Source organism: Nothobranchius furzeri, chromosome 10 (assembly GCF_043380555.1).
Source record: "Nothobranchius furzeri strain GRZ-AD chromosome 10, NfurGRZ-RIMD1, whole genome shotgun sequence".
NCBI lineage: Eukaryota > Metazoa > Chordata > Actinopteri > Cyprinodontiformes > Nothobranchiidae > Nothobranchius > Nothobranchius furzeri.
Genome location: NC_091750.1, coordinates 50303120 through 50314836, shown reverse-complemented (window position 1 = coordinate 50314836; position 11717 = coordinate 50303120).

The following is an 11717-nucleotide window of genomic DNA, read 5'->3' as shown; positions in this document are numbered from 1 at the left end:
ACCAGCAGTGGTTTGATTTGAATATTTCATTGACTGTCATCCTAGTGTTTGCTGGTCTGCCTGACATGTAACAACTCCCTCTTACTGCAGACAGACTGTCACTGTGCATGACACAGTCAAGCATGGAAGTAACATCCAACATCTTTTCTTTCCCTTCCCCCCCTTTTTCAGAATTCAGCACCCTCACAGCCTTCTGTGGTGGAAAGAGCCGCAAAGTAAATCTAACATGACAACTAAAAACAAAATCATGGGAATGAATGTAACTGCAGTTTCTTCAACTCTGAGAAACGTCATCCAAATTGTGTTTGATGTAAAAACTTAGAATAATTTCTGAGTCTTCATAGCTGTATTTTCACTATTTGTATTTAATCATAATAAAAAAGTTACAATGAGTATCAGCCCACAACAAGAAACAACCAGTTAATAATTTCACATCAGTATTGTTAACTCTTTTCAGATTTAAAGATTTACCTTTTAAAGAATTGACATGCCTAAAAGGCAAAAAGATGGCAATGACATTTTTGTCTATGATCGTGTGCAACAGTGGCGGGTTCAGTGGACTCGACACACAGGAGGCGGTATCACCTCTCCTCCATTTATTTTATGCACTACAAAGTGATAATCTTGGGTCTCCCTCCTGCTAACTTTATTAAGATTCATTTTAAACATATTTTTAATCATTTTTGAAAATCTTTTTATATTTTACATTTTTGTTTTTGTGAAGCGCCTCGTGATTTTTATCTTGAGAGGCGCTATAGACAAGATTTTTTCTTCTTCTTCTAAGTGACAAGCAAAAAAAACGTGCATGTGAGATTTTGCACTTGTGCGTGTGTCGTGCAAGGGTGAGCCAGCGACGCGATCCCAGCAAGTTGAGAAATTTTCAACTTTTCATCGCTGTCGCTCAGACAAGTACCAATCAGCGGAGGTTTCATCGAATGACCAATGAGCGGACGAAATGTCTCTCAGTACATTTCCGGGCAAATATGGAGGAAAAGTTCATTTTCCTCCATGTTAGATTTCCCAGAGCTTTACGACTTTTCTACAAAATATAGATTTCACTAAGCTCCAGTAAAGCATTGAGATGTCATATCTACTGCTTTTTCGACTCTGAACTGCTTTAATAACCCCAGATTCCTTCCCATCTGATGGCCGCACAAAGCAATGGAAGATTCGCAATTCGCCCTGGAACAGAGGGTGTCACGGCTTTTGCTGCTGGCGCATGTCGCCTCCCGTGTGTAAGGTAATTTGAGCGAAAGCGACGAGTTTTGCTGTTGTTTGTTGCCTCCCGTGTGTCGAGCCCATAAGAGTGAAGAAATTATGGGGCTCAGCCCAGATGAGTGAATTTTTTTAGTTTGTGCAAAAATTTTGGGCAGCAGTAGCTCATTAGGTTGAGCGGATTGCCCAGTAATTGAATCGGGTTAGTTCTGCCAGGAGCTTGCTGGTTTCTGCATCATCCGTCCTGTCTAGCTTTCCTACCACGACTGGGTTGGTAATAGTCGGCAGCAGTAAAAGGACTTATCACCTCAGTTCCACTCAGCTGTGCGCACCTTCCTTCCAACTGAGCAACACAGACACTTCATTCATAATATTTCTCACTTATAATAACCTCCATCACTTCAAGCACTGATCTCACATTCGCACATCCCATCCAACAAAACATTACACTGAGTGAAGGCATAAGACAGCTCTGACCAACGTCTACTTTATGACAAAGAAAATAACAAATAACTAAGGATAACTCTTTCATTTCATTAGCTCCTTTATGGATTTGCTCATGTGAACCTCTGCGCTGCTTCAGGCTGCAAGTCAGGAAAAGAAAAATTACCCAGGCAGTTATTGTATGTTAATTTATGTTCATTTCAACCACTTTTCAAGATGAACAAACAAAAATGTTAAAGTCAGAGTTCATTTGTCTCCTTTGGTAGCCATCAGAGGATGGGTACATGGTGGTCATGAAGGGATGGACATGGTCAGAAACAATGCTCAGGTAGCCCGTGGCATTTAACAGGCTCCCGCAGCACCTGATGTCCTCAAATATGTAAATCAGTTGTGCTTGAAGCAGAGACATTGAAAACATACAGGACAGGGGGCACTGGGGGCAAGGGTTGAGAAACCCTGCCCTAAACCATGATGGTGAACAATCTTTGTTCGTAGTATCTTGAGTAAAAACCATTTGTTGTGTATGTGTGGGTGTGTGAATTAGCTTAGATCTAGAGTTTCTTGGCACAGAGTTTTAAACACCCTGGAACTTCATTTAAATTAGTTCAAGAATCTAAAGCAGGGGCACCTCAATAGGTGCGGCCCCCTTCAAGGTTCTAAAAAGTTGATCTGCTCTGGTAGCCAACTTGGATAGAGTTGATTCCAAAAGTTATGATGATTAAGTGATTATTTTCCCACCATATGCACAGTCAAGGTCATCATCAGGTTTTACAAAATTGGCTAACCTTAAATCTGTTCCATGTTGCATTCTTTGTTTTGTTATCTTTTTTCTATTTGTACTGGGATTTGATCTTAAGAGACAGAAAAAAAGAATACCATCATAAATCCCATAAAATAAATAAAGCGTATTTGACATCAAGATAGATAAGTAAAGTATTACACTTGTCCAACAAGCTTTGGCAGTTGCCTTCGGAAACCTGATCTAATCTTTATTGAGTCACAAAAACTCAGTTGCAGATGGCTTCGAATGGCTTACCAATGATCTTCCGGCTCTCCACGCAGGGACCCTTTTCTGGGAACAACTAAACTGTTTGACAAAAGACGATTTGTCTGTTGATCACTAAATCCTTTTAACCCTGAGCCAGACTTTATGCTCAGGTGTTGCAATACCCCATTTAATGCTGCATCACATTATGGCCAGATGAGTATTAGACACTATATTGCTAACCACCTTGTAGGACATTTCTGTTTCTTTTGGTTTTGATTCTTTGAAATGCAGTTGCAATAATATCAATAGCAGAACATTATTGATCTTATTGTACTCATTTCTATTGTTTTTTTTTTGTTTTGTGAAATGTGAGGCAGCTTCAGATGAGTGTTGCGCCATGCTTGATTGAAAGAACCAGTAACGTGGCAAGATTGCATGCTGTCTTAATGTGGTTGGATTTAGAGGTTTGGTGAGGTTAAGATTCTTAGCTGTCTTAAAGACCTGACGCTGTTTCCCTGTAAAATCTATTTCACCTCACACATGGGAGTCAATTGTAAGGCCAACTGATTTGTCTAGGATGGGTTTAGGGGCTTACCCGCGGCTGGAAAACATTAGGTAGCAGAGTTGTGGTGTCACTGGCTAACTTGCTAACAGAATCTTACACTAAGTTTCAGTTCGAGTTTGTTGTTTCATGTTCATTTAAACATCTCAAATGCTTTGAGTGAGAAGAGTCTTACAAAGGAACAGGGCCCACTGTTGGCTTTTTGAATTTGGCAGCGCATAGCCGTTGAAAGGGATGATGGGTATTTTGTTGCGGCAGTTTTTCTTGGGTATATGACCCCCATATGTAACAAGGCCCCAGTATTTAATCCTCCACATATGTGTCCTCATAGCCTCTTCTTGTTTCAAGACTTGGATCTGACCTCCCATACCTTCTAAGACTCTTACACTGATCAAACCACTGAAGCTTGGATTATAACGCTATTGACGGCCATGACAGTGCAGCCGAGGTAAGAAGTCTTGACACCTACCGTGTTTGGTGAGAGGGCCCACAAGTAATCTCATTGACCTTATTACTGTATGTGCGGTTTAACATCCTGTGCACCCCTTCAAAGTCCCCATAAATAAACATTTTGAAGAACGTTTTTGTTAAAAGCCTATGTTTCGTCCTATACACTTCAGACTGCACTATATTGGATTACACCATTTTTTGTTGCTCAAAATTGTTCTTGTTCTCAGAAATTTTCTAAAACTTCTACCTTAATTTATTTTAAAGATTGTTTTTCAAATTGGTGAATGAATTCAGACGGTTTAATCATTGGGATAAGCTTTCTAGTAAATTGAAAGGGTGCCACTTGTCCCCTAACTGGCCCGTTAAGTCCTGCCAATCCCCACAAAAGATCACGAAAACGTGAGGCGATGTGCACGCAACACCGTTACACAAGGAGAGGTTACGCTGAATGGTGACAGAATGAGAGACAGAATGTAGGATTGACTTGTAAACATGAGAGATCAGTATTCCTTAGTACTAGAAATACATTTCTGAGGGTATTTATAACAGGTTTAGATCTTTTTATACCACATGATTAAAAACGTTCAAAGTCTATAAACAATCTAAATTCAAAATTGCTTTCATACACATTGGACATTAGTAAGTAAATTTAATTCATATAACACTCATCACAGACATAAAACCACAAAGTGCTTCACAAAAATCAAAACAAAATAAAACATAAAGTCATAATATCACAATGATCTCAAAACAGAAATAGATTAACATCAGGAAAAATAGTCATAAACTTATAAAATTTCATAAACAGATGAAAGATTACAAGTTTGAGTTAAAAATAAAAAAATTATGTAAAAGCAGCTTTAAATAAAGACTGTTTTTCAAAAGTGTCCAGACTGCCAATGCTACATAAGGATAAAGGAAGATTATTTCAAAGTCAGGGTGCAACAGTCTGGAAGGAGTCATCACCTCGACTTTTATATCTGGTCTTTGGAACTTCTAGAAGGTTGTAGTGTGTGGACCTGAGGGCTCAGGTTGGAGCATAAGCCTTTAAAAGTTCAGTAATATAGGGAGGAGCTTAATCATGTAGAGCATTGAAAGTTATAGTCAGGATTCTAAAATGGATTCTAAAGTTAACGGGTAACCAGTGCAGAGACATCAGAATAGGAGTGATGTGTGCTCTTCTGTTTGCTCCAGTTAGGGACCTTGCTGCAGAGTTCTGGACCAACTGAAGGCGGTCATGGGCTTTTTTTGTTCAAACACCTGAAGAGTGTGTTACAGTAATCTAGACGGGAGTAGATAAAAGCATGGATAACTATTTCAAGTTTGTGTTTTAACACCAACCTTTGCAGTTTGGAGATATTTCTTAAGTGATAAGAATTGCTTCGGACCAATGTTTTTGTGTGGCCTTCCAGAGACATTGATTGGTCAAAAACAACACCCAAATTCCTCAAGTTTGTCTTGAGAAGCAGAAGATAAAAGGCAATGTTTTTGACTAATCAGGGGAACCGTGCTCTCAGGGGCAATGATCAGACATTCAGTCTTTTCAGAGTTTACCTGGAGGAAGTTATCTTCTGGCCAGCTGGTGATAGCTGATAGCCGCTCTAGTAATTCAGACAGTTTATAAAACTCTAAATCCTTAAAAGAGCAGTACAGCTGAATGTCATCTGCATATAGGTGATAGGAGACATGAAAAAAAATCTATTATCTGTCCAAGAGGGTGTATGTACAGTAGAAACAACAGTGGACACAAAACAGAGCCTTGGGGTATGCCACAGAACAGATGGATAGAATCTGACATGATTTGGTTTATACAGACACTGTAACTTCTAGAAAGGTATGATCTAAATCAGTCTAAAAGTTTCAGAGATCCCCACCGAGTCACAGTCTGTTAATTAAGGTGCGGTGATCAACAGTGTCAAAAGCTGCAGAAAGATCTAACAATACTAACACTGTGAATTCCCCATTGTCTGCAGCCATCATGATGTCACTGGAAACTTTAAGCAAAGCTGTTTCTGTTGAATGCTTTTTACGAAAACCAGATTGGAATTTGTCAAAACTGTTGTGTAGTTCCAGAAAAGTAATTGGTTGATCTGCCACAACTTTTTCCAACATTTTAGAGATAAAGGGTAATTTAGAAATGGATCTGTAATTTTTAGGCTGGGATGAGTCCAAACTTGTTTTTTAAGGATAAGTTCAATAACTGCATGTATGAAAACAGATGGTACAGAGCCAGATTGTAGGGATAAATTTAAAAAAAATCCACAGTGCATGGGCCAATTTGGTCGAACATCCTGACAAACAAGGTAGTAGGAAGGAAATCAGCAGGGCATAAGGTTGGTTTAATGTGTTTCTAAATTAGGCAAATGTCCAGGAAATCTACAGGAGTAAAGACAGACCGTGATTGCAAGGAAGATGGTCATATATGTCATGTTCATCAAGAGCAGCTGTGAGTTGTTTAGACACAACCTTCTCCAAAATCTTAGAAGTTTAGAGATGGTTCTGAAGCTGCTAAGGAGAGATGGATCAATCCAGGGTTTTTTAAGAAGCGGGTGGATTACAGCATTCTTAAAGTAAGCAGGGACCTGACCAAAAACCAGAGAAGCATTAATTATAGAGAGCATGCTGAGAACAATGGACTGAAAAGCATTTTGAAAAAAAAAGAAGAGGGAAAGATGTCAAGGGGGCATACAGAAATCTTCTAGTGTGGTTAGCTAATGCAAAGAAACAGGAGCAAAACTATCTAGGATGACGGGCCAGGTTGGAGTTGGAACAGGCAGAAATAAAGCTGAAGAAGAGATGCTAGATCTAACCTTAATGACTTATCCACAAAGAAAGATACAGTTTGTATCAGAGTGAATGGAGCCTGTAATTGGGGACAGCAGTAGCAAAAAAAGACAGCAGAAATATCATAGATGTATATAAGACCTCTAAGCCAGAGACAGCATGACAATGGCAAGTATGTCTCACTTCTCTTGCCAGCTCTCCCTACTGGTTACTCACATTGCAGCTTGCGAACGCGTTGCGTTCATTTCCGAGGACACGCACAAACAACATTTCAAACAAATGCAATGCAAGCCAGCGATGATAAACATGCACACACATTATTAAAAGCAAATATATTCCAGCCCTTAGTGTCACAATCTGCCCCTGCCTTCCTGACTGTGTCTCTCTCCTGCCCTGATTAGTCCATATTGTTCTCACCTGCCCCTCGTTAACCTGCCCATGTGTTCCTAAATTTCCCTGTGTATTTATACCTCCCTCCTTGTACCAGTCTTCGTCGGATCATTGTGCTTGTTTTGTCCTGTCGCTCCCATTCTACCATTAAAACCATTTTTATTTTTCATCCGTGCCTGCTCTCCTGCCTCCGTAACTCTCCATCACATATGGTCTACCATCTCCACTCCTCCCAACATGACACTTAGTGTGGATAATCATATTTAATTTTCCCTGGATGAAAAGGTTGGCCATCACTTTAGGCTTACATCATCATAACCAAGTCTCATTTTCCTTGCAGTGTTTCATTGGCTCCAAAAATTATTTATTAGAGTAAATAATCAATCACTGATCATAGTTTAATTATTGCATTGCACTTATTACATCATTACATAATAGGACAATTTTAAACACACGTTTTGATGTTTAACAATTTTCTGATGTTGTCTGATGAGATGAAAAACTATTAGAAAGCAAATAACTTCTAGATCAAATCTGAAAAATCTTGTGTTAAATCTACACTAATCTACCTAAATATTCTTTATTATAGCTTTTACAAAAAGTCCTCTTTAAGAACCAACTTTTGCATTTTAGTTTTTCTGTTTTAAGTTTTAAAACTATCTTTATTTATATCATTTCTTTATGTGATTTGTTTAGTTTGTTTTACTTCCTGAACAGCAGACATAATTTTTTAATTTAGGACATTTTCATATGTGACTTTGTTTCTGCACCGCCTCTCTTGCTGATGTGGCTTTTGCAGGTTTGATGTGCAAATGCATGACAACAGACATATAAGAGATTGAAGAAATGTAAAAGTTGAAGTGTGCAAAAAAAGCAATCTGCAAACGTTTAAGAACCATTAATATAAAAGGACTTGTCTTTCTACCAGAAAAGACGTGAGAGGAAGAACAATTAATGTGCAAGAATTTTGAACATTCATTTGAGCCCTAGTAAGATTAAGTAGTTGTGAGGTTATTGGAAATATGAAATCTAAAAAAAAAAAACGTTCCATATTTTAAAAAAACCTAAATGTGATTTTTGAAAAATGGTGAAGATGTAAAAAAGTGAGTAAACATAGTAGCCCAGTGTCTTTTGACACATTTAAAGCCTAAAACAATGAATTTCTTGATGAAAACTGCAAGCTTTTAAAGATTTTATATGTTTTTGATGATTTAAAGTCATCATTCGGGAGGGACTCGGAGTAGAACCGCTGCTCCTCCAAATCGAAAGGAGTCAGTTGAGGTGGTTTGGGCATCTGGTCAGGATGCCTCCTGGATGTTTCGGGCATGTCCTGCTGGCAGGAGGACCCCGGGTCGAACCAGGACACGTTGGAGAGGTTACATCTCTGATCTGGTCCGGGAACGCCTTGGTGTCCTGCTGGAGGAGCTGGTGGAGGTGGCCGGGGAGAGGACGGTCTGGAGCTCCCTAGTTGGGATGCTGCCCCCGCGACCTGGACCCGGATAAGCGGAGGAAGATGACAACGATGACGACGACGAAAATTTAAAATAATTTAAAAGTCATAAATACTACAAATTTCAGCTGGATTGTTCTGAGAGAGTAGAAGGATTTTGTATTTGAATTGTTGAAACTGAGCAAAAAGTATGGAAAGTTCAAGAATAGTGAAAAAATAACAAATTTGAAAGATAAATAAGTAAATATTGAGTCATCATTTAATATCTAGCAACATTATAACTTATCAGAAAAAAAAGTTGGCTTTACTTTTTATGATTTCTCTGACCAGTAAAAAATACTCCAATTTGGAAAAGTACTTTAATTATAATGCTTTACAACAAAAATTTAGATTATAACAACTTTTGTAAAATTGTATTTTTATTTTATTGCAGAGTGATGAGACTTAAGTATAAAGACAGATTTTTTTCATGCATGCAAATGTGCTCTCTGTGCAGGAATCGTGACTGAAAATCTGAGCCAGATTGCAAACTGGGAAAAGGAAACGGATCAATCTGGGAACAGTCATAAGTGGATGAAAGCCATTTAAATGTTTATTAAACTACCAGTTGAATGTACAGTATCACTATCGCAAACTCAAATCCAGTTTAGCGTATTTGTGCACTATGTAAAATGTGGCTGTATGTATGACTGCAGAGAAACAGTTGTTTTTCATCTGAAACTTAAGATAATCTTGTCAAGGGTGTAAGGTCATTTATGGTCAATCCCCAGAGCACAGATGTACCTTGAAATGTAGAGCAAAGTTAAGAGGGGTGATACCAGGACAGAAATTAGGCCTGTCAAGACACAAACTCTCTGCTGCACAGCTCCCGAGTCCTTTTGCTCCTAAAGAGTCGCATCACACTTACGGATTACAAACCATTAACTCGTTAGATTTCCTTGAACGAACCCAGTGGATGATAATGTTGCTCTGAGGTCTTCCCAGTTTATGGAGCTCCTTATCCCATAGAACAGCAGAAGCTCAGGCACTTAACAGATACCCCATTTTACCCGCCTGTCTTTGTCTTGTCATATCTCATCTGAAAAGAAGATGCTGACTCAAATTCGGATGTCTCACCATGGACTGATCCACTGAGAGTATAATTTATAACATGTCCAAACACCTCTTATCTGTTTTAAAAAGCATTTTGTTTTACTTCAACAACTTTCTGTTTATGCACTGAAACCTTAAGCTATAAAGGTGAAAGAAAATGTTACACAAAATTAGATAATGGTAACAGATTGTGTTGCATTATTGTAAATGTATTCCTTACATATTTAGTTGATCTTTAATTGATCTTGTTTGTTATCTTACAGCACATTTACTTTTCAGATTTCAGAAGAATCATTGTGTTTCACTCACCTTTCCTTACGAGTCAAAGTGGCTAAAGTGGTCCTAGAAATTAAAACCACATTTACCTTTTGGTGGTCAAATGTAGCATACAGAAAAGGTCTGTGCCATCTCTGGCCTGCTTTCCTATGTAAATGAGTAATGTTGTAATGACCACGGAGAAACGGTTTGCTCTCACGTACCCAACACCACCTTACACTTTCATGTCCCAACCCACTTCAGCATCAGCAATGTGTCAATGTTATCACGGCAGTAATGCTAAACACAGATCAATAACCCCAGTTACTGCTCACCCTAGCCCGAGTTACTGCTAACACTAGCTTTAGCTACTGCTAACGCCACCTGAGGTAATGGTTGTGGCCCAGTGGCATGTCCAGGCCTTTTAAAAAGAGGCGGGGGGGACCAACCAATGCAAATTCCTTTTTGCATTCTAGTGAATTTATGTGTTCCATGTTGAGCCACGACTTTATGGAATTTTCTCCAAACTCAAGGATGCTAGTACATTTTTGTGTACTAGACAAGTATGTTTTCCTTCGGTCGGCTTAGCCGCGGATTCCCCTGTGACCTTCCCTACAGATGGCAGAGCTTAAATTTTTGTGATGATTTAGTCAAATGCCAAATGTGGAACAATTGAAGAGATGTTAAATTGAAGAGATGCTTGGACAAATATTTTTATGTTGTTACTGAAATATAAACAACTTTGGTAACACATTTTTTGTATTAGTTATATTTCGAAATTAAGTTAAAAGTTGTTGTATCTAAAGTATTTGTAACTGAATAGTTGTTATAATATTTTTATGATAACTCAGCTAAATTTGACAAACTTATAAGTATGATTGTAGCATTTTCTTACAAAGGTGCCTCTCCAACAACAGCTGGCCCAGCCTGGCCCCCCACTAAAACCTCCCCTGCACCTTGATAACCAACTGGACATCTCTAGAAGTATTTCTTCTTTAAGTGGTGAAGAATGTGGTATTTATTGCATTGACTTTTTTGAATGCTTGTGTCAATGTTAGTGTCACTGAGAGTTTCTCTGGAGCTTCTTAAGCAGATGGAAAAGGAAATGGAGCTGCAGAAGTTACAGTACCTTTCCAGTACAATGTTGTGTATACCACTGCACAAAATGGTGTTTAATGTATGCAGTTTCTTATAATTTTCTGTGATGTTTCCTATCATGCATTTTGTTTCTTATTGTGTAAATCTTGTTGCATTTTTTGTGTTTCAAGTTGTTTAATTCAGTCTCTAAGAAACAAACTCAGCAGTTATAGACAAGAGATTTTGGATTCTTTAGAGACTAGACTTCTGTTCAACAGCTCACCGAGCAGCAACACAAACTTTCATGTAATATTCAACATTTTGGAGACTTCCTGTCCTCACGGGCCCCTTGTAACACAGTTAGACGCCTCAAGGCATGTACTTTTTTTTTAGCTATGACAAGATAAAAATCAGAGTGTTGAAGCTGCAGAGTGGAGAAGTCACTTAAGGCCCTCGTTCTGATACCAGAAGTTCTGAAAGGAGAAAGGTGGTGTTTAAAAACACCTTTTGCTGCCTGCCTCTGATGGGATTTTTGACACTTATGGATCCCAGGAAATGCACTGGAGTGGCAAGCTTGTCAAGAAAAGGTAAATTATTGATCAGCCAGTCTAATGCAATAAAACAAACAGAAAGCACCAGCTCTGAACTTTTGAAATAATGTTCTGGGAAACTTTTGTTGAACTGGAATTTTAAGCTTTTGCTCTAAAACAATAGATTTTATTTATTATTAGACTAAGCGTTTTGCAGGGGTGTGTAATATGGGGGATGTAATTTGTACTTATTGTAATTCAAATCAGTATGTCATCTCTATGTTTACTCGGCTTTGGTGTGTATTTTAAAGATGGAACACTGAAAACCCATTTTTTAAATCTTATTTCTGTTTATAATCGGTCACTCTGAGTTGCAGGCTGAGGATGAAAATAGTCTCCTTCACCTGTCTCCTGCAGCAGCTTCTGATAAAGTGAAAATATACAGTGAAACGCTATAGGATCTGAAAAGCCTGACAGATC